Source organism: Lepidochelys olivacea (genome assembly GCF_965140295.1).
Source record: "Lepidochelys olivacea isolate rLepOli2 genome assembly, chromosome: 21".
In the NCBI taxonomy this organism is placed as follows: domain Eukaryota; kingdom Metazoa; phylum Chordata; order Testudines; family Cheloniidae; genus Lepidochelys; species Lepidochelys olivacea.
The window spans coordinates 19,062,269-19,089,828 of record NC_140431.1 but is presented as its reverse complement, the minus strand read 5'-3'; positions in this window follow the sequence as shown (position 1 = coordinate 19,089,828).

Genomic DNA, 27,560 nt, shown 5'->3' with positions numbered 1-27,560 from the left:
GCTGTAAACAGGGGAGTTTGAGTGGGAGTTCTGTTTGAAGAGAAGGTATTTGTGTGTGTTTGGTTTTGTATTGGTAGTATCTGTATGTGTAGGGTCTTTGTGCTGGGAGAAAAGCTGAGCCCTCATTAGGGGGCGGGGCTTCACTGACTAGGGGTCCTATAAAGGGAGCAGCCAGTCAGGCAGGGGCACAGACAGCTGCAGCGGCACAGGACCTTGCAAACAGAGCTGTAAACAGGGGAGTTTGAGTGGGAGTTCTGTTGGAGGAGAAGGTATTTGTGTGTGTGTTTGGTTTTGTATTGGTGGTATCTGTATGTGTAGAGGCTTGGAGGGGCTTTGTGCTGGGAGAGAAGCTGAGCCCTGATTAGGGGGCGGGGCTTCGCTGACTAGGATTCGTATGATTGTAGCAGCCAGTCAGGCAGCGTCACAGACAGCTGCAGGGGCACAGGAGCTAGCAAACAGAGCTGTAAACAGGGGAGTTTGAGTGGGAGTTCTGTTGGAAGAGAAGGTGTATGTGTGTGTTTGGTTTTGTATTGGTAGCATCTGTATGTGTAGGGTCTTTGTGCTGGGAGAAAAGCTGAGCCCTGATTAGGGGCGGGGCTTCACTGACGAGGGGTCCTATAAAGGGAGCAGCCAGTCAGGCAGCGACACAGACAGCTGCAGCGGTACAGGAGCTAGCAAACAGAGCTGTAAACAGGGGAGTTTGAGTAGGACTTCTGTTGGAGGAGAAGGTATTTGTGTGTGTGTTTGGTTTTGTATTGGTAGTATCTGTATGTGTAGAGGCTTGGAGGGGCTTTGTGCTGGGAGCGAAGCTGAGCCCTGATTAGGGGGCGGAGCTTCACTGACTAGGGGTCCTATAAAGGTAGCAGCCAGTCAGGCAGCGGCACAGGAATTTAGCACACTGAGCTGTACACAGGGGAGTTGGAGAGGGAGTTCTGTTGGAAGAGAAGGTATTTGTGTGTGTTTGGTTTTGTGTTGGTGGTATCTGTATGTGTAGAGGCTTTGTGCTGGGAGAGAAGCTGAGCCCTGATTAGGGGTCGGGGCTTCACTGACGAGGGGTCCTATAAAGGGAGCAGCCAGTCAGGCAGCCGCACAGACAGCTGCAGTGGCACAGGAGCTTGCAAACTGAGCTGTAAACAGTGGAGTTTGAGTGGGAGTTCTGTTGGAGGAGAAGGTATTTGTGTTTGTTTGGTTTTGTATTGGTAGTATCTGTATGTGCAGGGGCTTGGAGGGGCTTTGTGCTGGGAGAGAAGCTGAGCCCTGATTAGGGGGCGGGGCTTCACTTACCAGGGGTCCTATAAAGGTAGCAGCCAGTCAGGCAGCGGCACAGGAATTTAGCAAACAGAGCTGTAAACAGGGGAGTTTGAGTGGGAGTTCTGTTTGAAGAGAAGGTATTTGTGTGTGTTTGGTTTTGTATTGGTAGTATCTGTATGTGTAGGGTCTTTGTGCTGGGAGAAAAGCTGAGCCCTCATTAGGGGGCGGGGCTTCACTGACTAGGGGTCCTATAAAGGGAGCAGCCAGTCAGGCAGGGGCACAGACAGCTGCAGCGGCACAGGACCTTGCAAACAGAGCTGTAAACAGGGGAGTTTGAGTGGGAGTTCTGTTGGAGGAGAAAGTATTTGTGTGTGTGTTTGGTTTTGTATTGGTGGTATCTGTATGTGTAGAGGCTTGGAGGGGCTTTGTGCTGGGAGAGAAGCTGAGCCCTGATTAGGGGGCGGGGCTTCGCTGACTAGGATTCGTATGATTGTAGCAGCCAGTCAGGCAGCGTCACAGACAGCTGCAGGGGCACAGGAGCTAGCAAACAGAGCTGTAAACAGGGGAGTTTGAGTGGGAGTTCTGTTGGAAGAGAAGGTATTTGTGTGTGTTTGGTTTTGTATTGGTAGCATCTGTATGTGTAGGGTCTTTGTGCTGGGAGAAAAGCTGAGCCCTGATTAGGGGCGGGGCTTCACTGACGAGGGGTCCTATAAAGGGAGCAGCCTGTCAGGCAGCGACACAGACAGCTGCAGCGGTACAGGAGCTAGCAAACAGAGCTGTAAACAGGGGAGTTTGAGTAGGACTTCTGTTGGAGGAGAAGGTATTTGTGTGTGTGTTTGGTTTTGTATTGGTAGTATCTGTATGTGTAGAGGCTTGGAGGGGCTTTGTGCTGGGAGCGAAGCTGAGCCCTGATTAGGGGGCGGAGCTTCACTGACTAGGGGTCCTATAAAGGTAGCAGCCAGTCAGGCAGCGGCACAGGAATTTAGCACACTGAGCTGTACACAGGGGAGTTTGAGAGAGAGTTCTGTTGGAAGAGAAGGTATTTGTGTGTGTTTGGTTTTGTATTGGTAGCATCTGTATGTGTAGGGGCTTTGTGCTGGGAGAGAAGCTGAGCCCTGATTAGGGGGCGGGGCTTCACTGACTAGGGGTCCTATAAAGGGAGGAGCCAGTCAGGCGGCGGCACGGACAGCTGCAGCGGCACAGGAGCTAGCAAACAGAGCTGTAAACAGGGGAGTTTGAGTGGGAGTTCTGTTGGAGGAGAAGGTATTTTTTGTGTGTTTGGTTTTGTATTGCTGGTATCTGTATGTGTAGGGGCTTTGTGCTGGGAGAGAAGCTGAGCCCTGATTAGGGGGCGGGGCTTCCCTGACTAGGGGTTCTATAAAGGGAGCAGCCAGTCAGGCAGCAGCACAGGAGCTAGCAAACAGAGCTGTAAACAGGGGAGTTTGAGTGGGAGTTCTGTTGGAGGAGAAGGTATTTGTGTTTGTTTGGTTTTGTATTGGTAGTATCTGTATGTGCAGGGGCTTGGAGGGGCTTTGTGCTGGGAGAGAAGCTGAGCCCTGATTAGGGGGCGGGGCTTCACTTACCAGGGGTCCTATAAAGGTAGCAGCCAGTCAGGCAGCGGCACAGGAATTTAGCAAACAGAGCTGTAAACAGGGGAGTTTGAGTGGGAGTTCTGTTTGAAGAGAAGGTATTTGTGTGTGTTTGGTTTTGTATTGGTAGTATCTGTATGTGTAGGGTCTTTGTGCTGGGAGAAAAGCTGAGCCCTCATTAGGGGGCGGGGCTTCACTGACTAGGGGTCCTATAAAGGGAGCAGCCAGTCAGGCAGGGGCACAGACAGCTGCAGCGGCACAGGACCTTGCAAACAGAGCTGTAAACAGGGGAGTTTGAGTGGGAGTTCTGTTGGAGGAGAAGGTATTTGTGTGTGTGTTTGGTTTTGTATTGGTGGTATCTGTATGTGTAGAGGCTTGGAGGGGCTTTGTGCTGGGAGAGAAGCTGAGCCCTGATTAGGGGGCGGGGCTTCGCTGACTAGGATTCGTATGATTGTAGCAGCCAGTCAGGCAGCGTCACAGACAGCTGCAGGGGCACAGGAGCTAGCAAACAGAGCTGTAAACAGGGGAGTTTGAGTGGGAGTTCTGTTGGAAGAGAAGGTGTATGTGTGTGTTTGGTTTTGTATTGGTAGCATCTGTATGTGTAGGGTCTTTGTGCTGGGAGAAAAGCTGAGCCCTGATTAGGGGCGGGGCTTCACTGACGAGGGGTCCTATAAAGGGAGCAGCCAGTCAGGCAGCGACACAGACAGCTGCAGCGGTACAGGAGCTAGCAAACAGAGCTGTAAACAGGGGAGTTTGAGTAGGACTTCTGTTGGAGGAGAAGGTATTTGTGTGTGTGTTTGGTTTTGTATTGGTAGTATCTGTATGTGTAGAGGCTTGGAGGGGCTTTGTGCTGGGAGCGAAGCTGAGCCCTGATTAGGGGGCGGAGCTTCACTGACTAGGGGTCCTATAAAGGTAGCAGCCAGTCAGGCAGCGGCACAGGAATTTAGCACACTGAGCTGTACACAGGGGAGTTGGAGAGGGAGTTCTGTTGGAAGAGAAGGTATTTGTGTGTGTTTGGTTTTGTGTTGGTGGTATCTGTATGTGTAGAGGCTTTGTGCTGGGAGAGAAGCTGAGCCCTGATTAGGGGTCGGGGCTTCACTGACGAGGGGTCCTATAAAGGGAGCAGCCAGTCAGGCAGCCGCACAGACAGCTGCAGTGGCACAGGAGCTTGCAAACTGAGCTGTAAACAGGGGAGTTTGAGTGGGAGTTCTGTTGGAGGAGAAGGTATTTGTGTTTGTTTGGTTTTGTATTGGTAGTATCTGTATGTGCAGGGGCTTGGAGGGGCTTTGTGCTGGGAGAGAAGCTGAGCCCTGATTAGGGGGCGGGGCTTCACTTACCAGGGGTCCTATAAAGGTAGCAGCCAGTCAGGCAGCGGCACAGGAATTTAGCAAACAGAGCTGTAAACAGGGGAGTTTGAGTGGGAGTTCTGTTTGAAGAGAAGGTATTTGTGTGTGTTTGGTTTTGTATTGGTAGTATCTGTATGTGTAGGGTCTTTGTGCTGGGAGAAAAGCTGAGCCCTCATTAGGGGGCGGTGCTTCACTGACTAGGGGTCCTATAAAGGGAGCAGCCAGTCAGGCAGGGGCACAGACAGCTGCAGCGGCACAGGACCTTGCAAACAGAGCTGTAAACAGGGGAGTTTGAGTGGGAGTTCTGTTGGAGGAGAAAGTATTTGTGTGTGTGTTTGGTTTTGTATTGGTGGTATCTGTATGTGTAGAGGCTTGGAGGGGCTTTGTGCTGGGAGAGAAGCTGAGCCCTGATTAGGGGGCGGGGCTTCGCTGACTAGGATTCGTATGATTGTAGCAGCCAGTCAGGCAGCGTCACAGACAGCTGCAGGGGCACAGGAGCTAGCAAACAGAGCTGTAAACAGGGGAGTTTGAGTGGGAGTTCTGTTGGAAGAGAAGGTATTTGTGTGTGTTTGGTTTTGTATTGGTAGCATCTGTATGTGTAGGGTCTTTGTGCTGGGAGAAAAGCTGAGCCCTGATTAGGGGCGGGGCTTCACTGACGAGGGGTCCTATAAAGGGAGCAGCCTGTCAGGCAGCGACACAGACAGCTGCAGCGGTACAGGAGCTAGCAAACAGAGCTGTAAACAGGGGAGTTTGAGTAGGACTTCTGTTGGAGGAGAAGGTATTTGTGTGTGTGTTTGGTTTTGTATTGGTAGTATCTGTATGTGTAGAGGCTTGGAGGGGCTTTGTGCTGGGAGCGAAGCTGAGCCCTGATTAGGGGGCGGAGCTTCACTGACTAGGGGTCCTATAAAGGTAGCAGCCAGTCAGGCAGCGGCACAGGAATTTAGCACACTGAGCTGTACACAGGGGAGTTTGAGAGAGAGTTCTGTTGGAAGAGAAGGTATTTGTGTGTGTTTGGTTTTGTATTGGTAGCATCTGTATGTGTAGGGTCTTTGTGCTGGGAGAAAAGCTGAGCCCTGATTAGGGGCGGGGCTTCACTGACGAGGGGTCCTATAAAGGGAGCAGCCAGTCAGGCAGCGACACAGACAGCTGCAGCGGAACAGGAGCTAGCAAACAGAGCTGTAAACAGGGGAGTTTGAGAGGGAGTTCTGTTGGAGGAGAAGGTATTTGTGTGTGTTTGGTTTTGTGTTGGTGGTATCTGTATGTGTAGAGGCTTTGTGCTTGAGAGAAGCTGAGCCCTGATTAGGGGGCGGGGCTTCACTGACGAGGGGTCCTATAAAGGGAGCAGCCAGTCAGGCAGCCGCACAGACAGCTGCAGTGGCACAGGAGCTTGCAAACTGAGCTGTAAACAGGGGAGTTTGAGTGGGAGTTCTGTTGGAGGAGAAGGTATTTGTGTTTGTTTGGTTTTGTATTGGTAGTATTTGTATGTGTAGAGGCTTGGAGGGGCTTTGTGCTGAGAGAGAAGCTGAGCCCTGATTAGGGAGCGGGGCTTCACTGACTAGGGGTCCTAAAAAGGTAGCAGCCAGTCAGGCAGCGGCACAGACAGCTGCAGCGGCACAGGAGCGAGCAAACAGAGCTGTAAACGGGAGTTTGAGAGGGAGTTCTGTTGGAGGAGAAGGTATTTGTGTGTGTTTGGTTTTGTATTGGTAGTATCTGTATGTGTAGAGGCTTTGTGCTGGAGAGAAGATGAGCCCTGATTAGGGGGCGGGGCTTCACTGACTAGGGGTCCTATAAAGGTAGCAGCCAGTCAGGCAGCGGCACAGACAGCTGCAGTGGCACAGGAGCTAGCAAACAGAGCTGTAAACAGGGGAGTTTGAGTGGGAGTTCTGTTGGAGCAGAAGGTATTTGCGTGTGTTTGGTTTTGTATTGGTAGTATCTGTATGTGTAGAGGCTTGGAGGGGCTTTGTGCTGGGAGAGCAGCTGAGCCCTGATTAGGGGGCGGGGCTTCCCTGACTAGGGGTCCTATAAAGGTACCAGCCAGTCAGGCAGCGGCACAGGAATTTAGCAAACTGAGCTGTACACAGGGGAGTTTGAGAGGGAGTTCTGTTGGAAGAGAAGGTATTTGTGTGTGTTTGGTTTTGTATTGGTAGTATCTGTATGAGTAGAGGCTTTGTGCTGGAGAGAAGATGAGCCCTGATTAGGGGGCGGGGCTTCACTGACTAGGGGTCCTATAAAGGGAGCAGCCAGTCAGGCAGGGGCACAGACAGCTGCAGCGGAACAGGAGCTAGCAAACAGAGCTGTAAACAGGGGAGTTGGAGTGGGAGTTCTGTTGGAGGAGAATGTATTTTTTGTGTGTATTTGGTTTTGTATTGCTGGTACCTGTATGTGTAGGGGCTTTGTGCTGGGAGAGAAGCTGAGCCCTGATTAGGGGGCGGGGCTTCACTGACTAGGGGTCCTATAAAGGGAGCAGCCAGTCAGGCAGCGGCACAGGAATTTAGCAAACTGAGCTGTACACAGGGGAGTTTGAGTGGGAGTTCTGTTGGAAGAGAAGGTATTTGTGTGTGTTTGGTTTTGTATTGGTAGTATCTGTATGTGTAGAGGCTTTGTGCTGGAGAGAAGATGAGCCCTGATTAGGGGGCGGGGCTTCACTGACTAGGGGTCCTATAAAGGGAGCAGCCAGTCAGGCAGGGGCACAGACAGCTGCAGCGGAACAGGAGCTAGCAAACAGAGCTCTAAACAGGGGAGTTTGAGAGGGAGTTCTGTTGGAGGAGAAGGTATTTGTGTGTGTTTGGTTTTGTATTGGTAGTATCTGTATGAGTAGAGGCTTTGTGCTGGAGAGAAGATGAGCCCTGATTAGGGGGCGGGGCTTCACTGACTAGGGGTCCTATAAAGGGAGCAGCCAGTCAGGCAGGGGCACAGACACCTGCAGCGGAACAGGAGCTAGCAAACAGAGCTGTAAACAGGGGAGTTTGAGTGGGAGTTCTGTTGGAGGAGAAGGTATTTGTGTGTGTGTTTGGTTTTGTATTGGTAGTATCTGTATGTGTAGAGGATTGGAGGGGCTTTGTGCTGGGAGCGAAGCTGAGCCCTGATTAGGGGGCGGAGCTTCACTGACTAGGGGTCCTATAAAGGGAGCAGCCAGTCAGGCAGCGGCACCGGAATTTAGCAAACTGAGCTGTACACAGGGGAGTTTTAGTGGGAGTTCTGTTGGAAGAGAAGGTATTTGTGTGTGTTTGGTTTTGTGTTGGTGGTATCTGTATGTGTAGGGGCTTTTTGCTGGGAGAGAAGCTGAGCCCTGATTAGGGTGCGGGGCTTCACTGACCAGGGGTCCTATAAAGGGAGCAGCCAGTCAGGAAGCGGCACAGACAGCTGCAGTGGCACAGGAGCTAGCAAAGAGAGCTGTAAACAGGGGAGTTTGAGTCGGAGTTCTGTTGGAGCAGAAGGTATTTGTGTGTGTTTGGTTTTGTATTGGTAGTATCTGTATGTGTAGGGGCTTTGTGGTGGGAGAGAAGCTGAGCCCTGATTAGGGGGCGGGGCTTCCCTGACTAGGGGTCCTATAAAGGTACCAGCCAGTCAGGCAGCGGCACAGACAGCTGCAGCGGCACTGGAGCTAGCAAATAGAGCTGTAAACAGGGGAGTTTGAGTGGGAGTTCTGTTTGAGGAGAAGGTATTTGTGTGTGTGTTTGGTTTTTTATTGGTGGTATCTGTATGTGTATAGGCTTGGAGGGGCTTTGTGCTGGGAGAGAAGCTGAGCCCTGATTAGGGGGCGGGGCTTCGCTGACTAGGGGTCGTATGATTGTAGCAGCCAGTCAGGCAGCGTCACAGACAGCTGCAGGGGCACAGGAGCTAGCAAACAGAGCTGTAAACAGGGGAGTTTGAGTTTGAGTTCTGTTGGAGGAGAAGGTATTTGTGTGTGTGTTTGGTTTCATATTGGTAGTATCTGTATGTGTAGAGGCTTTGTGCTGGGAGAGAAGCTGAGCCCTGATTAGGGGGCGGGGCTTCACTGACTAGGGGTCCTATAAAGGAAGCAGCCAGTCAGGCAGCGGCACAGGAGCTAGCAAACAGAGCTGTAAACAGGGGAGTTTGAGTGGGAGTTCTGTTGGAGGAGAAGGTATTTGTGTGTTTGGTTTTGTATTGGTGGTATCTGTATGTGTAGAGGCTTGGAGGGGCTTTGTGCTGGGAGAGAAGCTGAGCCCTGATAAGGGGGCGGGGCTTCACTGACTAGGGGTCCTATAAAGGGAGCAGCCAGTCAGGCAGCTGCACAGACAGCTGCAGCGGTACAGGAGCTAGCAAACAGAGCTGTAAACAGGGGAGTTTGAGTGGGAGTTCTGTTGGAGGAGAAGGTATTCGTGTGTGTTTGGTTTTGTGTTGGTGGTATCTGTATGTGTAGGGGCTTTGTGCTGAGAGAGAAGCTGAGCCCTGATTAGGGGGCGGGGCTTCACTGACTAGGCGTCCTATAAAGGCAGCAGCCAGTCAGGCAGCGGCACAGACAGCTGCAGTGGCACAGGAGCTAGCAAAGAGAACTGTAAACAGGGGAGTTTGAGTGGGAGTTCTGTTGGAGGAGAAGGTATTTGTGTGTGTGTTTGGTTTTGTATTGGTAGTATCTGTATGTGTAGAGGCTTGGAGGGGCTTTGTGCTGGGAGAGAAGCTGAGCCCTGATTAGGAGGCGGGGCTTCCCTGACTAGGGGTCCTATAAACGTACCAGCCAGTCAGGCAGCGGCACAGACAGCTGCAGCAGCACTGGAGCTAGCAAATAGAGCTGTAAACAGGGGAGTTTGAGTGGGAGTTCTGTTTGAGGAGAAGGTATTTGTGTGTTTGGTTTTGTATTGGTAGTATCTGTATGTGTAGGGGCTTTGTGCTGAGAGAGAAGCTGAGCCCTGATTAGGGGGCGGGACTTCACTGACTAGGGGTCCTATAAAGGCAGCAGCCAGTCAGGCAGCGGCACAGACAGCTTCAGTGGCACAGGAGCTAGCAAAGAGATCTGTAAACAGGGGAATCTGAGTGGGAGGTCTGTTGGAGGAGAAGGTATTTGTTTGTGTGTTTGGTTTTGTATTGGTGGTATCTGTATGTGTAGAGGCTTGGAGGGGCTTTGTGCTGGGAGCGAAGCTGAGCCCTGATTAGCGGGCGGGGCTTCACTGATTAGGCGTCCTATAAAGGCAGCAGCCAGTCAGGCAGCGGCACAGACAGCTGCAGTGGCACAGGAGCTAGCAAAGAGAGCTGTAAACAGGGGAGTTTGAGTGGGAGTTCTGTTGGAGGAGAAGGTATTTGTGTGCGTGTTTGGTTTTGTATTGGCAGTATCTGTATGTGTAGAGGCTTGGAGGGGCTTTGTGCTGGGAGAGAAGCTGAGCCCTGATTAGGGGGCGGGGCTTCCCTGACTAGGGGTCCTATAAACGTACCAGCCAGTCAGGCAGCGGCACAGACAGCTGCAGCGGCACTGGAGCTAGCAAATAGAGCTGTAAACAGGGGAGTTTGAGTGGGAGTTTTGTTGGAAGAGAAGGTATTTGTGTGTGTTTGGTTTTGTATTGGTGGTATCTGTGTGTGTAGGGGCTTTGTGCTGGGAGAGAAGCTGAGCCCTGATTAGGGGGCGGGGCTTCCCTGACTAGGGGTCCTATAAAGGGAGCAGCCAGTCAGGCAGCGACACAGACAGCTGCAGCGGTACAGGAGCTAGCAAACAGAGCTGTAAACAGGGGAGTTTGAGTGGGAGTTCTGTTGGAGGAGAAGGTATTTGTGTGTGTTTGGTTTTGCATTGGTAGTATCTGTATGTGTAGAGGCTTATGGGGCTTTGTACTGGGAGAGAAGCTGAGCCCTGATTAGAGGGCGGGGCTTCCCTGACTAGGGGTCCTATAAAGGTAGCAGCCAGTCAGGCAGCGGTACAGGAGCTAGCAAACAGATCTGTAAACAGGGGAGTTTGAGTGGGAGTTCTGTTGGAGGAGAAGGTATTTTGTGTGTTTGGTATTGGTAGTATCTGTATGTGTAGGGGCTTCGAGTGGCTTTGTGATGGGAGAGAAGATGAGCCCTGATTAGGGGGCGGGGCTTCACTGACTAGGGGTCCTATAAAGGTAGCAGCCAGTCAGACAGCCGCACAGACAGTTGCAGCGGCACAGGAGCTAGCAAACAGAGCTGTAAACAGGGGAGTTTGAGTGGGAGTTCTGTTGGAGGAGAAGGTATTTGTGTGTTTGGTTTTGTGTTGTTAGTATCTATATGTGTAGGGGCTTTGTGCTGGGAGAGAAGCTGAGCCCTGATTAGGGGGCGGGGCTCCACAGACTAGGGGTCCTGTAAAGGTAGCAGCCAGTCAGGCAGCGGCACAGGAGCTAGCAAACAGAGCTGTAAACAGGGGAGTTTGAGTGGGAGTTCTGTTGGAGGAGAAGGTATTTGTGTTTGTTTGGTTTTGTATTGGTAGTATTTGTATGTGTAGAGGCTTGAAGGGGCTTTGTGCTGGGAGAGAAGCTGAGCCCTGATTAGGGGGCGGGGCTTCACTGACTAGGGGTCCTAAAAAGGTAGCAGCCAGTCAGGCAGCGGCACAGACAGCTGCAGCGGCACAGGAGCGAGCAAACAGAGCTGTAAACAGGGGAGTTTGAGTGGGAGTTCTGTTGGAGGAGAAGGTATTTGTGTGTGTTTGGTTTTGTATTGGTAGTATCTGTATGTGTAGAGGCTTTGTGCTGGAGAGAAGATGAGCCCTGATTAGGGGGCGGGGCTTCACTGACTAGGGGTCCTATAAAGGTAGCAGTCAGTCAGGCAGCGGCACAGACAGCTGCAGTGGCACAGAAGCTAGCAAACAGAGCTGTAAACAGGGGAGTTTGAGTGGGAGTTCTGTTGGAGCAGAAGGTATTTGCGTGTGTTTGGTTTTGTATTGATAGTATCTGTATGTGTAGAGGCTTGGAGGGGCTTTGTGCTGGGAGAGAAGCTGAGCCCTGATTAGGGGGCGGGGCTTCCCTGACTAGGGGTCCTATAAAGGTACCAGCCAGTCAGGCAGCGGCACAGACAGCTGCAGCGGCACTGGAGCTAGCAAATAGAGCTGTAAACAGGGGAGTTTGAGTGGGAGTTCTGTTTGAGGAGAAGGTATTTGTGTGTGTGTTTGGTTTTTTATTGGTGGTATCTGGATGTGTATAGGCTGGGAGGGGCTTTGTGCTGGGAGAGAAGCTGAGCCCTGATTAGGGGGCGGGGCTTCGCTGACTAGGGGTCGTATGATTGTAGCAGCCAGTCAGGCAGCGTCACAGACAGCTGCAGCGGTACAGGAGCTAGCAAACAGAGCTGTAAACAGCGGAGTTTGAGTGGGAGTTCTGTTGGAGGAGAAGGTATTTGTGTGTGTTTGGTTTTGTATTGGTAGTATCTGTATGTGTAGAGGCTTTGTGCTGGGAGAGAAGCTGAGCCCTGATTAGGGGGCGGGGCTTCACTGACTAGGGGCCCTATAAAGGTAGCAGCCAGTCAGGCAGCGACACAGACAGCTGCAGCGGTACAGGAGCTAGCAAACAGAGCTGTAAACAGGGGAGTTTGAGTGGGACTTCTGTTGGAGGAGAAGGTATTTGTGTGTGTGTTTGGTTTTGTATTGGTAGTATCTGTATGTGTAGAGGCTTGGAGAGGCTTTGTGCTGGGAGCGAAGCTGAGCCCTGATTAGGGGGCGGAGCTTCACTGACTAGGGGTCCTATAAAGGTAGCAGCCAGTCAGGCAGCGGCACAGGAATTTAGCAAACTGAGCTGTACACAGGGGAGTTTGAGTGGGAGTTCTGTTGGAAGAGAAGGTATTTGTGTGTGTTTGGTTTTGTATTGGTAGTATCTGTATGTGTAGAGGCTTTGTGCTGGAGAGAAGATGAGCCCTGATTAGGGGGCGGGGCTTCACTGACTAGGCGTCCTATAAAGGCAGCAGCCAGTCAGGCAGCTGCACAGACAGCTGCAGCGGTACAGGAGCTAGCAAACAGAGCTGTAAACAGGGGAGTTGGAGTGGGAGTTCTGTTGGCGGAGAAGGTATTTGTGTGTGTTTGGTTTTGTATTGCTGGTACCTGTATGTGTAGGGGCTTTGTGCTGGGAGAGAAGCTGAGCCCTGATTAGGGGGCGGGGCTTCACTGACTAGGGGTCCTATAAAGGTAGCAGCCAGTCAGGCAGCGGCAAAGGAATTTAGCAAACAGAGCTGTAAACAGGGGAGTTTGAGTGGGAGTTTTGTTGGAGGAGAAGGTATTTGTGTGTGTGTTTGGTTTTGTATTGGTGGTATCTGTATGTGTATAGGCTTGGAGGGGCTTTGTGCTGGGAGAGAAGCTGAGCCCTGATTAGGGGGCGGGGCTTCGCTGACTAGGGGTCGTATGATTGTAGCAGCTAGTCAGGCAGCGTCACAGACAGCTGCAGGGGCACAGGAGCTAGCAAACAGAGCTGTAAACAGGGGAGTTTGAGTGGGAGTTCTGTTGGAGAAGAAGGTATTTGTGTGTGTTTGGTTTTGTATTGGTAGCATCTGTATGTGTAGGGGCTTTGTGCTGGGAGAGAAGCTGAGCCCTGATTAGGGGGCGGGGCTTCACTGACTAGGGGTCCTATAAAGGGAGCAGCCAGTCAGGCGGCGGCACGGACAGCTGCAGGGGCACAGGAGCTAGCAAACAGAGCTGTAAACAGGGGAGTTTGAGTTTGAGTTCTGTTGGAGGAGAAGGTATTTGTGTGTGTTTGGTTTTGTATTGGTAGTATCTGTATGTGTAGAGGCTTTGTGCTGGGAGAGAAGCTGAGCCCTGATTAGGGGGCGGGGCTTCACTGACTAGGGGTCCTATAAAGGTAGCAGCCAGTTAGGCAGCGGCACAGGAGCTAGCAGACAGAGCTGTAAACAGGGGAGTTTGAGTGGGAGTTCTGTTGGAGGAGAAGGTATTTGTGTGTGTGTTTGGTTTTGTATTGGTGGTATCTGTATGTGTAGAGGCTTGGAGGGGCTTTGTGCTGGGAGAGAAGCTGAGCCCTGATTAGGGGGCGGGGCTTCACTGACCAGGGGTCCTATAAAGGGAGCAGCCAGTCAGGCAGCGGCACAGACAGCTGCAGCGGCAAAGGAGCTAGCAAACAGAGCTTTAAACAGGGGAATTTGAGAGGGAGTTCTGTTGGAGGAGAAGGTATTTGTGTGTGTTTGGTTTTGTATTGGTCGTATCTGTATGTGTAGAGGCTTTGTGCTGGAGAGAAGATGAGCCCTGATTAGGGGGCGGGGCTTCACTGACGAGGGGTCCTATAAAGGGATCAGCCAGTCAGGCAGGGGCACAGACAGCTGCAGCGGAACAGGAGCTAGCAAACAGAGCTGTAAACAGGGGAGTTTGAGAGGGAGTTCTGTTGGAGGAGAAGGTATTTGTGTGTGTTTGGTTTTGTATTAGTAGTATCTGTATAAGTAGAGGCTTTGTGCTGGGAGAGAAGCTGAGCCCTGATTAGGGGGCGGGGCTTCACTGACGAGGGGTCCTATAAAGGCAGCAGCCAGTCAGGCAGCGGCACGGACAGCTGCAGCGGCACAGGAGCTAGCAAACAGAGCTGTAAACAGGGGAGTTTGAGTGGGAGTTCTGTTGGAGGAGAAGGTATTTTTTGTGTGTTTGGTTTTGTATTGCTGGTATCTGTATGTGTAGGGGCTTTGTGCTGGGAGAGAAGCTGAGCCCTGATAAGGGGGCGGGGCTTCACTGACTAGGGGTCCTATAAAGGGAGCAGCCAGTCAGGCAGCTGCACAGACAGCTGCAGCGGTACAGGAGCTAGCAAACAGAGCTGTAAACAGGGGAGTTTGAGTGGGAGTTCTGTTGGAGGAGAAGGTATTTTTTGTGTGTTTGGTTTTGTATTGCTGGTATCTGTATGTGTAGGGGCTTTGTGCTGGGAGAGAAGCTGAGCCCTGATTAGGGGGCGGGGCTTCGCTGACTAGGGGTCCTATGATTGTAGCAGCCAGTCAGGCAGCGGCACAGACAGCTGCAGCGGCACAGGAGCCAGCAAACAGAGCTCTAAACAGGGGAGTTTGAGTGGGAGTTTTGTTGGAGGAGAAGGTATTTGTGTGTGTTTGGTTTTGTATTGGTAGTATCTGTATGTGTAGAGGCTTGGAGGGGCTTTGTGCTGGGAGAGAAGCTGAGCCCTGATTAGGGGGCGGGGCTTCACTGACTAGGGGTCCTATAAAGGTACCAGCCAGTCAGGCAGCGGCACAGGAGCTAGCAAACAGAGCTCTAAACAGGGGAGTTTGAGTGGGAGTTCTGTTGGAGGAGAACGTATTTGTGTGTGTTTTTGTATTGGTATTATCTGTATGTGTAGAGGCTTGGAGGGGCTTTCTGCTGGGAGAGAAGCTGAACCCTGATTAGGGGGCGGGGCTTCACTGACTAGGGGTCCTATAAAGGTCGCAGCCAGTCAGGCAGCAGCACAGACAGCTGCAGCGGCACAGGAGCTAGCAAACAGAGCTCTAAACAGGGGAGTTTGAGTGGGAGTTCTGTTGGAGGAGAAGGTATTTGTGTGTGTTTGGTTTTGTATTGGTAGTATCTGTATGTGTAGAGGCTTGGAGGGGCTTTGTGCTGGGAGAGAAGCTGAACCTTGATTAGGGGGCGGGGCTTCACTGACTAGGGGTCCTATAAAGGTAGCAGCCAGTCAGGCAGCGGCACAGACAGCTGCAGCGGCACAGGAGCTAGCAAACAGAGCTCTAAACAGGGGAGTTTGAGTGGGAGTTCTGTTGGAGGAGAAGGTATTTGTGTGTGTTTGGTTTTGTATTGGTCGTATCTGTATGTGTACGGGCTTTGTGCTGGGAGAGAAGCTGAGCCCTGATTCGGGGGCGGGGCTTCGCTGACTAGCGGTCCTATAAAGGTAGCAGCCAGTCAGGCAGCGGCACAGGAGCTTGCAAACAGAGCTGTAAACAGGGGAGTTTGAGTGGGAGTTCTGTTGGAGGAGAAGGTATTTGTGTGTGTTTTTGTATTCGTATTATCTGTATGAGTAGAGGCTTGGAGGGGCTTTGTGATGGGAGAGAAGCCGAACCCTGATTAGGGGGCGGGGCTTCACTGACTAGGGGTCCTATAAAGGGAGCAGCCAGTCAGGCAGCGGAACAGACAGCTGCAGCGGCACAGGAGCTAGCAAACAGAGCTCTAAACAGGGGAGTTTGAGTGGGAGTTCTGTTGGAGGAGAAGGTATTTGTGTGTGTTTGGTTTTGTATTGGTAGTATCTGTATGTGTACGGGCTTTGTGCTGGGAGAGAAGCTGAGCCCTGATCAGGGGGCGGGGCTTCACTGACTAGGGGTCCTATAAAGGTAGGAGCCAGTCAGGCAGCGGCACAGGAGCTAGCAAACAGAGCTGTAAGCAGGGGAGTTTGAGTGGGAGTTCTTTTGGAGGAGAAGGTATTTGTGTGTGTTTTAGTATTGGTAGTATCTGTATGTGTGGTAGCTTGGAGGGGCTTTGTGCTGGGAGAGAAGCTGAGCCCTGATCAGGGGGCGGGGCTTCACTGACTAGGGGTCCTACAAAGGTAGGAGCCAGTCAGGCAGCGGCACAGGAGCTAGCAAACAGAGCTCTAAACAGGGGACGTTGAGTAGGAGTTCTGTTGGAGGAGAAGGTATTTGTGTGTGTTTGGTTTTGTATTGGTAGTATCTGTATGTGTAGAGGCTTGGAGGGGCTTTGTGCTGGGAGAGAAGCTGAGCCCTGATTAGGGGGCGGGGCTTCACTGACTAGGGGTCCTATAAAGGTTCCAGCCAGTCAGGCAGCGGCACAGTAGCTAGCAAACAGACATGTAAACAGGGCAGTTTGAGTGGGAGTTCTGTTGGAGGAGAAGGTATTTGTGTGTGTTCGGTTTTGTATTGGTAGTATCTGTATGTGTACGGGCTTTGTGCTGGGAGAGAAGCTGAGCCCTGATTAGGGGGCGGGGCTTCACTGACTAGGGGTCCTATAAAGGTAGCAGCCAGTCAGGCAGCGGCACAGACAGCTGCAGCGGCACAGGAGCTAGCAAACAGAGCTGTAAACAGGGGAGTTTGAGTGGGAGTTCTGTTGGAGGAGAAGGTATTTGTGTGTTTTTTTGTATTGGTAGTATCTGTATGTGTGGTGGCTTGGAGGGGCTTTGTGCTGGGAGAGAAGCTGAGCCCTGATCAGGGGGCGGGGCTTCACTGACTAGGGGTCCTACAAAGGTAGGAGCCAGTCAGGCAGCGGCACAGGAGCTAGCAAACAGAGCTGTAAGCAGGGAAGTTTGAGTGGGAGTTCTTTTGGAGGAGAAGGTATTTGTGTGTTTTTTTGTATTTGTAGTATCTGTATGTGTAGAGGCTTGGAGGGGCTTTGTGCTGGGAGAGAAGCTGAGCCCTGATTAGGGGGCGGGGCTTCACTGACTAGGGGTCCTATAAAGCTAGCAGCCAATCAGGCAGCGGCACAGCAGCTAGCAAACAGACCTGTAAACAGGGGAGTTTGAGTGGGAGTTCTGTTGGAGGAGAAGGTATTTGTGTGTGTTTTTGTATTGGTATTATCTGTATGTGTAGAGGCTTGGAGGGGCTTTGTGCTGGGAGAGAAGCTGGGCCCTGATTAGGGGGCGGGGCTTCACTGACTAGGGGTCCTATAAAGGGAGCAGCCAGTCAGGCAGCGGCACAGGAGCTAGCAAACAGAGCTGTAAACTGGGGAGTTTGAGTGGGCGTTCTGTTGGAGGAGAAGGAATTTGTGTGTGTTTGGTTTTGTATTGTCAGTATCTGTATGTGCAGGGGCTTTGTGCTGGGAGAGAAGCTGAGCCCTGATTAGGGGGCGGGGCTTCACTGACTAGGGTTCCTATAAAGGTAGCAGCCAGTCAGGGAGCGGCACAGGAGCTAGCAAACAGAGCTCTAAACAGGGGAGTTTGAGTGGGAGTTCTGTTGGAGGAGAAGGTATTTGTGTGTTTTTTTTATATTTGTAGTATCTGTATGTGTAGAGGCTTGGAGGGGCTTTGTGCTGGGAGAGAAGCTGAGCCCTGATTAGGGGGCGGGGCTTCACTGACTAGGGGTCCTATAAAGCTAGCAGCCAGTCAGGCAGCGGCACAGGAGCTAGCAAACAGAGCTGTAAACAGGGGAGTTTGAGTGGGAGTTCTGTTGGAGGAGAAGGTATTTGTGTGTGTTCCGTTTTGTATTGGTAGTATCTGTATGTGTACGGGCTTTGTGCTGGGAGAGAAGCTGAGCCCTGATTAGGGGGCGGGGCTTCACTGATTAAGGGTCCTAGAAAGGGAGCAGCCAGTCAGGCAGCGGCACAGACAGCTGCAGTGGCACAGGAGCTGGCAAACAGAGCTGTAAAGAGGGGAGTTTGAGTGGGAGTTCTGTTGGAGGAGAAGGTATTTGTGTGTGTCTGGTTTTGTATTGGTAGTATCTGTATGTGTAGGGGCTTTGTGCTGGGAGAGAAGCTGAGCCCTGATCAGGGGGCGGGGCTTCACTGACTAGGGGTCCTATAAAGGTAGCAGCCAGTCAGGCAGCGGCACAGACAGCTGCAGTGGCACAGGAGCTAGCAAACAGAGCTGTAAACAGGGGAGTTTGAGTGGGAGTTCTGTTGGAGGAGAAGGTATTTGTGTGTTTTTTTGTATTGGTAGTATCTGTATGTGTAGAGGCTTGGAGGGGCTTTGTGCTGGGAGAGAAGCTGAGCCCTGATCAGGGGGCGGGGCTTCACTGACTAGGGGTCCTATAAAGGTAGGAGCCAGTCAGGCAGCGGCACAGGAGCTAGAAAACAGACCTGTAAACAGGGGAGTTTGAGTGGGAGTTCTGTTGGAGGAGAAGGTATTTGTGTGTCTTTTTGTATTGGTAGTATCTGTATGTGTAGAGGCCTGGAGGGGCGAGGTACTGCGAGAGAAGTTGAGCCCTGATTAGGGGGCGGGGCTTCACTGACTAGGGGTCCTATAAAGGTAGCAGCCAGTCAGGCAGCGGCACAGGAGCTAGCAAACAGAGCTGTAAACAGGGGAGTTTGAGTGGGAGTTCTGTTGGAGGAGATGGTATTTGGGTGTGTTTGGTTTTGTATTGGTAGTATCTCTATGTGTAGGGGTTTGGCGGGGCTTTGTGCTTGGAGAGAAGCTGAGCCCTGATTAGGGGGCGGGGCTTCACTGACTAGGGGTCCTATAAAGGTAGCAGCCAGTCAGGCAGCGGCACAGGAGAGAGCAAACAGAGCTGTAAACAGGGGAGTTTGAGTGGGAGTTGTGTTGGAGGAGAAGGTATTTGTGTTTGTTTGGTTTTGTATTGGTAGTATCTGTATGTGTAGGGGCTTTGTGCTGGGAGAGAAGCTGAGCCCTGGTTTGGGGGCGGGGCTTCAGTGACTAGGGGTCCTGTAAAGGTAGCAGCCAGTCAGGCAGCGGCACAGGAGCTAGCAAACAGAGCTGTAAGCAGGGGAGTTTGAGTGGGAGTTCTTTTGGAGGAGAAGGTATTTGTGTGTGTTTGGTTTTGTATTGGTAGTATCTGTATGTGTAGAGGCTTGGAGCGGCTTTGTGCTCTGAGAGAAGCTGAGCCCTGATTAGGGGGCAGGGCTTCCCTGACTAGGGGTCCTATAAAGGTAGCAGCCAGTCAGGCAGGGGCACAGGAGCTAGCAAACAGAGCTGTGAACAGGGGAGTTGGAGTGGGAGTTCTGTTGGAGGAGAAGGTATTTGTGTGTCTTTTTGTATTGGTAGTATCTGTATGTGTAGAGGCTTGGAGGGGCTTTGTGCTGGGAGAGAAGCTGAGCCCTGATTAAGGGGCGGGCCTTCACTGACTAGGGGTCCTATAAAGATAGCAGCCAGTCAGGCAGCGGCAGACAGCTGCAGCGGCACAGGAGCTAGCAAACAGAGCTGTAAAGAGGGGAGTTTGTGTGGGACTTCTGTTGGAGGAGAAGGTATTTGTGTGTGTTTCGTTTTGCATTGGTAGTATCTGTATGTGTAGAGGCTTGGAGGGGCTTTGTGCTGGGAGAGAAGCTGAGCCCTGATTAGGGGGCGGGGCTTCACTGACTAGGGGTCCTATAAAGGTATCAGGCAGTCAGGCAGCGGAACAGACAGCTGCAGCGGCACAGGAGCTAGCAAACAGAGCTGTAAACAGGGCAGTTTGAGTGGGAGTTCTGTTGGAGGAGAAGGTATTTGTGTGTGTTTTTGTATTGGTATTATCTGTATGTGTAGAGGCTTGGAGGGGCTTTGTGATGGGAGAGAAGCTGGGCCCTTATTAGGGGGCGGGGCTTCACTGATTAGGGGTCCTAGAAAGGGAGCACCCAGTCAGGCAGCGGCACAGACAGCTGCAGTGGCACAGTAGCTAGCAAACAGAGCTGTAAAGAGGGGAGTTTGAGTGGGAGTTCTGTTGGAGGAGAAGGTATTTGTGTGTTTTTTGTATTGGTAGTATCTGTATATGTAGAGGCTTGGAGGGGCTTTGTGCTGGGAGAGAAGCTGAGCCCTGATTGGGGGCGGGGCTTCGCTGACTAGTGGTCCTATGAAGGTAGCAGCCAGTCAGGCAGCGGCACAGGAGCTAGCAAACAGAGCTGTAAACAGGGGAGTTTGCGTGGGAGTTCTCTTGGAGGAGAAGGTATTTGTGTGTGTTTGGTTTTGTATTGGTAGTATCTGTATATGTAGAGGCTTGGAGGGGCTTTGTGCTGGGAGAGAAGCTGAGCCCTGATCAGGGGGCGGGGCTTCACTGATTAGGGGTCCTATAAAGGTAGGAGCCAGTCAGGCAGCGGCACAGGAGCTAGCAAACAGAGCTGTAAGCAGGGGAGTTTGAGTGGGACTTGTTTTGGAGGAGAAGGTATTTGTGTGTTTTTTTGTATTGGTACTATCTGTATGTGTAGAGGCTTGGAGGGGCTTTGGGCTGGGAGAGAAGCTGAGCCCTGATTAGGGGGCGGGGCCTCACTGACTAGGGGTCCTATAAAGCTAGCAGCCAGTCAGGCAGCGGCACAGGAGCTAGCAAACAGAGCTGTAAACAGGGGAGTTTGAGTTGGAGTTCTGTTGGAGGAGATGGTATTTGTGTGTGTTTGGTTTTTTATTGGTAGTATCTGTATGTGTAGGGATTTGGCGGGGCTTTGTGCTTGGAGAGAAGCTGAACCCTGATTAGGGGGCGGGGCTTCACTGACTAGGGGTCCTATAAAGGTAGCAGCCAGTCAGGCAGCGGCACAGACAGCTGCAGCGGCACAGGAGCCAGCAAACAGAGCTCTAAACAGGGGAGTTTGAGTGGGAGTTCTCTTGGAGGAGAAGGTATTTGTGTGTGTTTGGTTTTGTATTGGTAGTATCTGTATGTGTAGAGGCTTGGAGGCGCTTTGTGCTGGGAGAGAAGCTGAGCCCTGATTAGGGGGCGGGGCTTCACTGACTAGGGGTCCTATAAAGGTCGCAGCCAGTCAGGCAGCAGCACAGACAGCTGCAGCGGCACAGGAGCTAGCAAACAGAGCTCTAAACAGGGGAGTTTGAGTGGGAGTTCTGTTGGAGGAGAAGGTATTTGTGTGTGTTTGGTTTTGTATTGGTAGTATCTGTATGTGTAGAGGCTTGGAGGGGCTTTGTGCTGGGAGAGAAGCTGAGCCCTGATTAGGGGGCGGGTCTTCACTGACTAGGGGTCCTATAAAGGTAGCAGCCAGTCAGGCAGCGGAACAGACAGCTGCAGAGGCACAGGAGCGAGCAAACAGAGCTGTGAACAGGGGAGTTTGAGTGGGAGTTCTGTTGGAGGAGAAGGTATTTGTGTGTGTTTGCTTTTGCATTGGTAGTATCTGTATGTGCAGGGGCTTTGTGCTGGGAGAGAAGCTGAGCCCTGATTAGGGGACGGGGCTTCACTGACTAGGGGTCCTATAAAGCTAGCAGCCAGTCAGGCAGCGGCACAGGAGCTAGCAAACAGACCTCTAAACAGGGGAGTTTGAGTGGGAGTTCTGTTGGAGGAGAACGTATTTGTGTGTGTTTTTGTATTGGTATTATCTGTATGTGTAGAGGCTTGGAGGGGCTTTGTGCTGGGAGAGAAGCTGAGCCCTGATTAGGGGGCGGGGCTTCACTGACTAGGGGTCCTATAAAGGTAGCAGCCAGTCAGGCAGCGGCCCAGACAGCTGCAGCGGCACAGGAGCTAGCAAACAGAGCTGTAAACGGGAGTTTGAGTGGGAGTTCTGTTGGAGGAGAAGGTATTTGTGTGTTTTTTTGTATTGGTAGTATCTGTATATGTAGAGGCTTGGAGGGGCTTTGTGCTGGGAGAGAAGCTGAGCCCTGATCAGGGGGCGGGGCCTCACTGACTAGGGGTCCTATAAAGCTAGCAGCCAGTCAGGCAGCGGCACAGGAGCTAGCAAACAGAGCTGTAAACAGGGGAGTTTGAGTTGGAGTTCTTTTGGAGGAGATGGTATTTGTGTGTGTTTGGTTTTTTATTGGTAGTATCTGTATGTGAAGGGGTTTGGCGGGGCTTTGTGCTTGGAGAGAAGCTGAACCCTGATTAGGGGGCGGGGCTTCACTGACTAGGGGTCCTATAAAGGTAGCAGCCAGTCAGGCAGCGGCACAGAGAGCTGCAGCGGCACAGGAGCTAGCAAACAGAGCTCTAAACAGGGGAGATTGAGTGGAAGTTCTGTTGGAGGAGAAGGTATTTGTGTGTGTTTGGTTTTGTATTGGTAGTATCTGTATGTGTACGGGCTTTGTGCTGGGAGAGAAGCTGAGCCCTGATTAGGGGGCGGGGCTTCACTGACTAGCGGTCCTATAAAGGTAGCAGCCAGTCAGGCAGCAGCACAGGAGCTAGCAAACAGAGCTGTAAACAGGGGAGTTTGAGTGGGAGTTCTGTTGGGGGAGAAGGTATTTGTTTGTTTTTTTGTATTGGTAGTATCTGTGTATGTAGAGGCTTGGAGGGGCTTTGTGCTGGGAGAGAAGCTGGGCCCTGATTAGGGGGCGGGGCTTCACTGACTAGGGGTCCTATAAAGGTAGCAGCCAGTCAGGCATCGGCACAGACAGCTGCAGCGGCACAGGAGCTAGCAAACAGAGCTCTAAACAGGGGAGGTTGAGTAGGAGTTCTGTTGGAGGAGAAGGTATTTGTGTGTGTTTGGTTTTGTATTGGTAGTATCTGTATGTGTAGGGGCTTTGTGCTGGGAGAGAAGCTGAGCCCTGATCAGGGGGCGGGGCTTCACTGACTAGGGGTCCTATAAAGGTAGCAGCCAGTCAGGCAGCGGCACAGACAGCTGCAGTGGCACAGGAGCTAGCAAACAGAGCTGTAAACAGGGGAGTTTGAGTGGGAGTTCTGTTGGAGGAGAAGGTATTTGTGTGTTTTTTTGTATTGGTAGTATCTGTATGTGTAGAGGCTTGGAGGGGCTTTGTGCTGGGAGAGAAGCTGAGCCCTGATCAGGGGGCGGGGCTTCACTGACTAGGGGTCCTATAAAGGTAGGAGCCAGTCAGGCAGCGGCACAGGAGCTAGAAAACAGACCTGTAAACAGGGGAGTTTGAGTGGGAGTTCTGTTGGAGGAGATGGTATTTGGGTGTGTTTGGTTTTGTATTGGTAGTATCTGTATGTGTAGGGGTTTGGCGGGCCTTTGTGCTTGGAGAGAAGCTGAGCCCTGATTAGGGGGCGGGGCTTCACTGACTAGGGGTCCTATAAAGATAGGAGCCAGTCAGGCGGCGGCACAGGAGCTAGCAAACAGAGCTGTAAGCAGGGGAGTTTGAGTGGGAGTTCTGTTGGAGGAGAAGGTATTTGTCTGTGTTTTTGTATTGGTATTATCTGTATGTGTAGAGGCTTGGAGGGGCTTTGTGCTGGGAGAGAAGCTGGGCCCTGATTAGGGGGCGGGGCTTCACTGACTAGGGGTCCTATAAAGGGAGCAGCCAGTCAGGCAGCGGCACAGGAGCTAGCAAACAGAGCTGTAAACTGGGGAGTTTGAGTGGGCGTTCTGTTGGAGGAGAAGGAATTTGTGTGTGTTTGGTTTTGTATTGTCAGTATCTGTATGTGCAGGGGCTTTGTGCTGGGAGAGAAGCTGAGCCCTGATTAGGGGGCGGGGCTTCACTGACTAGGGGTCCTATAAAGGTAGCAGCCAGTCAGGCAGCGGCACAGGAGCTAGCAAACAGAGCTCTAAATAGGGGAGTTTGAGTGGGAGTTCTGTTGGAGGAGAAGGTATTTGTGTTTTTTTTTTATATTTGTAGTATCTGTATGTGTAGAGGCTTGGAGGGGCTTTGTGCTGGGAGAGAAGCTGAGCCCTGATTAGGGGGCGGGGCTTCACTGACTAGGGGTCCTATAAAGCTAGCAGCCAGTCAGGCAGCGGCACAGGAGCTAGCAAACAGACCTGTAAACAGGGCAGTTTGAGTGGGAGTTCTGTTGGAGGAGAAGGTATTTGTGTGTGTTCCGTTTTGTATTGGTAGTATCTGTATGTGTATGGGCTTTGTGCTGGGAGAGAAGCTGAGCCCTGATTAGGGGGCGGGGCTTCACTGATTAAGGGTCCTAGAAAGGGAGCAGCCAGTCAGGCAGCGGCACAGACAGCTGAAGTGGCACAGGAGCTAGCAAACAGAGCTGTAAAGAGGGGAGTTTGATTGGGAGTTCTGTTGGAGGAGAAGGTATTTGTGTGTGTTCCGTTTTGTATTGGTAGTATCTGTATGTGTAGGGGCTTTGTGCTGGGAGAGAAGCTGAGCCCTGATCAGGGGGCGGGGCTTCACTGACTAGGGGTCCTATAAAGGTAGCAGCCAGTCAGGCAGCGGCACAGACAGCTGCAGTGGCACAGGAGCTAGCAAACAGAGCTGTAAACAGGGGAGTTTGAGTGGGAGTTCTGTTGGAGGAGAAGGTATTTGTGTGTTTTTTTGTATTGGTAGTATCTGTATGTGTAGAGGCTTGGAGGGGCTTTGTGCTGGGAGAGAAGCTGAGCCCTGATCAGGGGGCGGGGCTTCACTGACTAGGGGTCCTATAAAGGTAGGAGCCAGTCAGGCAGCGGCACAGGAGCTAGAAAACAGACCTGTAAACAGGGGAGTTTGAGTGGGAGTTCTGTTGGAGGAGAAGGTATTTGTGTGTTTTTTTGTATTGGTAGTATCTGTATGTGTAGAGGCTTGGAGGGGCTTTGTGCTCTGAGAGAAGCTGAGCCCTGATTAGGGGGCAGGGCTTCCCTGACTAGGGGTCCTATAAAGGTAGCAGCCAGTCAGACAGGGGCACAGGAGCTAGCAAACAGAGCTGTGAACAGGGGACTTTGAGTGGGAGTTCTGTTGGAGGAGAAGGTATTTGTGTGTCTTTTTGTATTGGTAGTATCTGTATGTGTAGAGGCTTGGAGGGGCGAGGTACTGCGAGAGAAGCTGAGCCCTGATTAGGGGGCGGGACTTCACTGACTAGGGGTCCTATAAAGGTAGCAGCCAGTCAGGCAGCGGCACAGGAGCTAGCAAACAGAGCTGTAAACAGGGGAGTTTGAGTGGGAGTTCTGTTGGAGGAGATGGTATTTGGGTGTGTTTGGTTTTGTATTGGTAGTATCTGTATGTGTAGGGGTTTGGCGGGGCTTTGTGCTTGGAGAGAAGCTGAGCCCTGATTAGGGGGCGGGGCTTCACTGACTAGGGGTCCTATAAAGGTAGCAGCCAGTCAGGCAGCGGCACAGGAGCTAGCAAACAGAGCTGTAAGCAGGGGAGTTTGAGTGGGAGTTCTGTTGGAGGAGAAGGTATTTGTGTGTTTTTTTGTATTGGTAGTATCTGTATGTGTAGAGGCTTGGAGGGGCTTTGTGCTGGGAGAGAAGCTGAGCCCTGATTAAGGGGCGGGCCTTCACTGACTAGGGGTCCTATAAAGATAGCAGCCAGTCAGGCAGCGGCAGACAGCTGCAGCGGCACAGGAGCTAGCAAACAGAGCTGTAAAGAGGGGAGTTTGTGTGGGACTTCTGTTGGAGGAGAAGGTATTTGTGTGTTTTTTTGTATTGGTATTATCTGTATGTGTAGAGGCTTGGAGGGGCTTTGTGATGGGAGAGAAGCTGGGCCCTGATTAGGGGGCGGGGCTTCACTGATTAGGGGTCCTAGAAAGGGAGCACCCAGTCAGGCAGCGGCACAGACAGCTGCAGTGGCACAGTAGCTAGAAAACAGAGCTGTAAAGAGGGGAGTTTGAGTGGGAGTTCTGTTGGAGGAGAAGGTATTTGTGTGTTTTTTTGTGTTGGTAGTATCTGTATATGTAGAGGCTTGGAGGGGCTTTGTGCTGGGAGAGAAGCTGAGCCCTGATTAGGGGGCGGGGCCTCACTGACTAGGGGTCCTATAAAGGTAGCAGCCAGTCAGGCAGCGGAACAGACAGCTGCAGCGGCACAGGAGCTAGCAAACAGAGCTGTGAACAGGGGAGTTTGAGTGGGAGTTCTGTTGGAGGAGAAGGTATTTGTGTGTGTTTTTGTATTGGTAGTATCTGTATGTGTAGAGGCTTGGAGGGGCTTTGTGCTGGGAGAGAAGCTGACCCCTGATTAGGGGGCGGGGCTTCACTGACTAGGGGTCCTATAAAGGTAGCAGCCAGTCAGGCAGCGGCACAGGAGCTAGCAAACAGAGCTGTAAACAGGGGAGTTTGAGTGGGAGTTCTGTTGGAGGAGAAGGTATTTGTGTGTGTTTTTGTATTGGTATTATCTGTATGTGTAGAGGCTTGGAGCGGATTTGTGATGGGAGAGAAGCTGGGCCCTGATTAGGGGGCGGGGCTTCACTGATTAGGGGTCCTAGAAAGGGAGCAGCCAGTCAGGCAGCGGAACAGACAGCTGCAGTGGCACAGGAGCTAGCAAACAGAGCTGTAAGCAGGGGAGTTTGAGTGGGAGTTCTGTTGGAGGAGATGGTATTTGTTTTTGGTTTTGTATTGGTAGTATCTGTATGTGTAGGGGTTTGGCGGGGCTTCGTGCTTGGAGAGAAGCTGAGCCCTGATTAGGGGGCGGGGCTTCACTGACTAGGGGTCCTATAAAGGTAGCATCCAGTCAGACAGCGGAACAGACAGCTGCAGTGGCACAGGAGCTAGCCATCAGAGCTGTAAACAGGGGAGTTTGAGTGGGAGTTCTGTTGGAGGAGAAGGTATTTGTGTGTGTTTTTGCATTTGTAGTATCTGTATGTGTAGAGGTTTGAAGGGGCCTTGTGCTGGGAGAGAAGCTGAGCCCTGATTAGGGGGCGGGGCTTCCCTGACTAGGGGTCCTATAAAGGTAGCAGCCAGTCAGGCAGCGGCACAGGAGCTAGCAAACAGAGCTGTAAACAGGGGAGTTTGAGTGGGAGTTCTGTTGGAGGAGATGGTATTTGGGTGTGTTTGGTTTTGTATTGGTAGTATCTGTATGTGTAGGGGTTTGGCGGAGCTTTGTGCTGGGAGAGAAGCTGAGCCCTGATTAGGGGGCGGGGCTTCACTGACTAGGGGTCCTATAAAGGTAGGAGCCAGTCAGGAAGCGGCACAGGAGCTAGCAAACAGAGCTGTGAACAGGGGAGTTGGAGTGGGAGTTCTGTTGGAGGAGAAGGTATTTGTGTGTGTTTTTGTATTCGTAGTATCTGTATGTGTAGAGGCTTGGAGGGGAGAGGTACTGCGAGAGAAGCTGAGCCCTGATTAGGGGGCGTGGCTTCCCTGACTAGGGGTCCTATGAAAGTAGCAGCCAGTCAGGCAGCGGCACAGTAGCTAGCAAACAGAGCGGTAAAGAGAGGATTTTGACTGGGAGTTCTTTTGGAGGAGAAGGTATTTGTGTGTTTTTTTGTATTGGTAGTATCTGTATATGTAGAGGCTTGGAGGGGCTTTGTGCTGGGAGAGAAGCTGAGCCCTGATTGGGGGCGGGGCTTCACTGACTAGGGGTCCTATAAAGGGAGCAGCCAGTCAGGCAGCGGCACAGGAGCTAGCAAACAGAGCTGTAAACAGGGGAGTTTGAGTGGGAGTTCTGTTGGAGGAGAAGGTATTTGTGTGTGTTTGGTTTTGTATTGGTAGTATCTGTATGTGCAGAGGCTTGGAGGGGCTTTGTGCTGGGAGAGAAGCTGAGCCCTGATTAGGGGGCGGGGCTTCACTGACTAGGGGTCCTATAAAGGTAGCAGCCAGTCAGGCAGCGGCACAGGAGCTAGCAAACAGAGCTGTAAACAGGGGAGTTTGAGTGGGAGTTCTGTTGGAGGAGAAGGTACTTGTGTGTGTTCGGTTTTGTATTGGTAATATCTGTATGTGTAGAGGCTTGGAGGGGCTTTGTGCTGGGAGAGAAGCTGAGCCCTGATTAGGGGGCGGGGCTTCACTGATTAGGGGTCCTATAAAGGTAGCAGGCAGTCAGGCAGCGGAACAGACAGGTGCAGCGGCACAGGAGCGAGCAAAGAGAGCTGTAAAGAGGGGAGTTTGTGTGGGAGTTCTGTTGGAGGAGAAGGTATTTGTGTGTGTTTGGTTTTGTATTCGTAGTATCTGTATGTGTAGAGGCTTGGAGGGGCTTTGTGCTGGGAGAGAAGCTGAGCCCTGATTAGGGGGCGGGGCTTCACTGACTAGGGGTCCTATAAAGGTAGCAGCCAGTCAGGCAGCGGCACAGGAGCTAGCAAACAGAGCTGTAAACAGGGGAGTTTGAGTGGGAGTTCTGTTGGAGGAGAAGGTACTTGTGTGTGTTCGGTTTTGTATTGGTAGTATCTGTATGTGTACGGGCTTTGTGCTGGGAGAG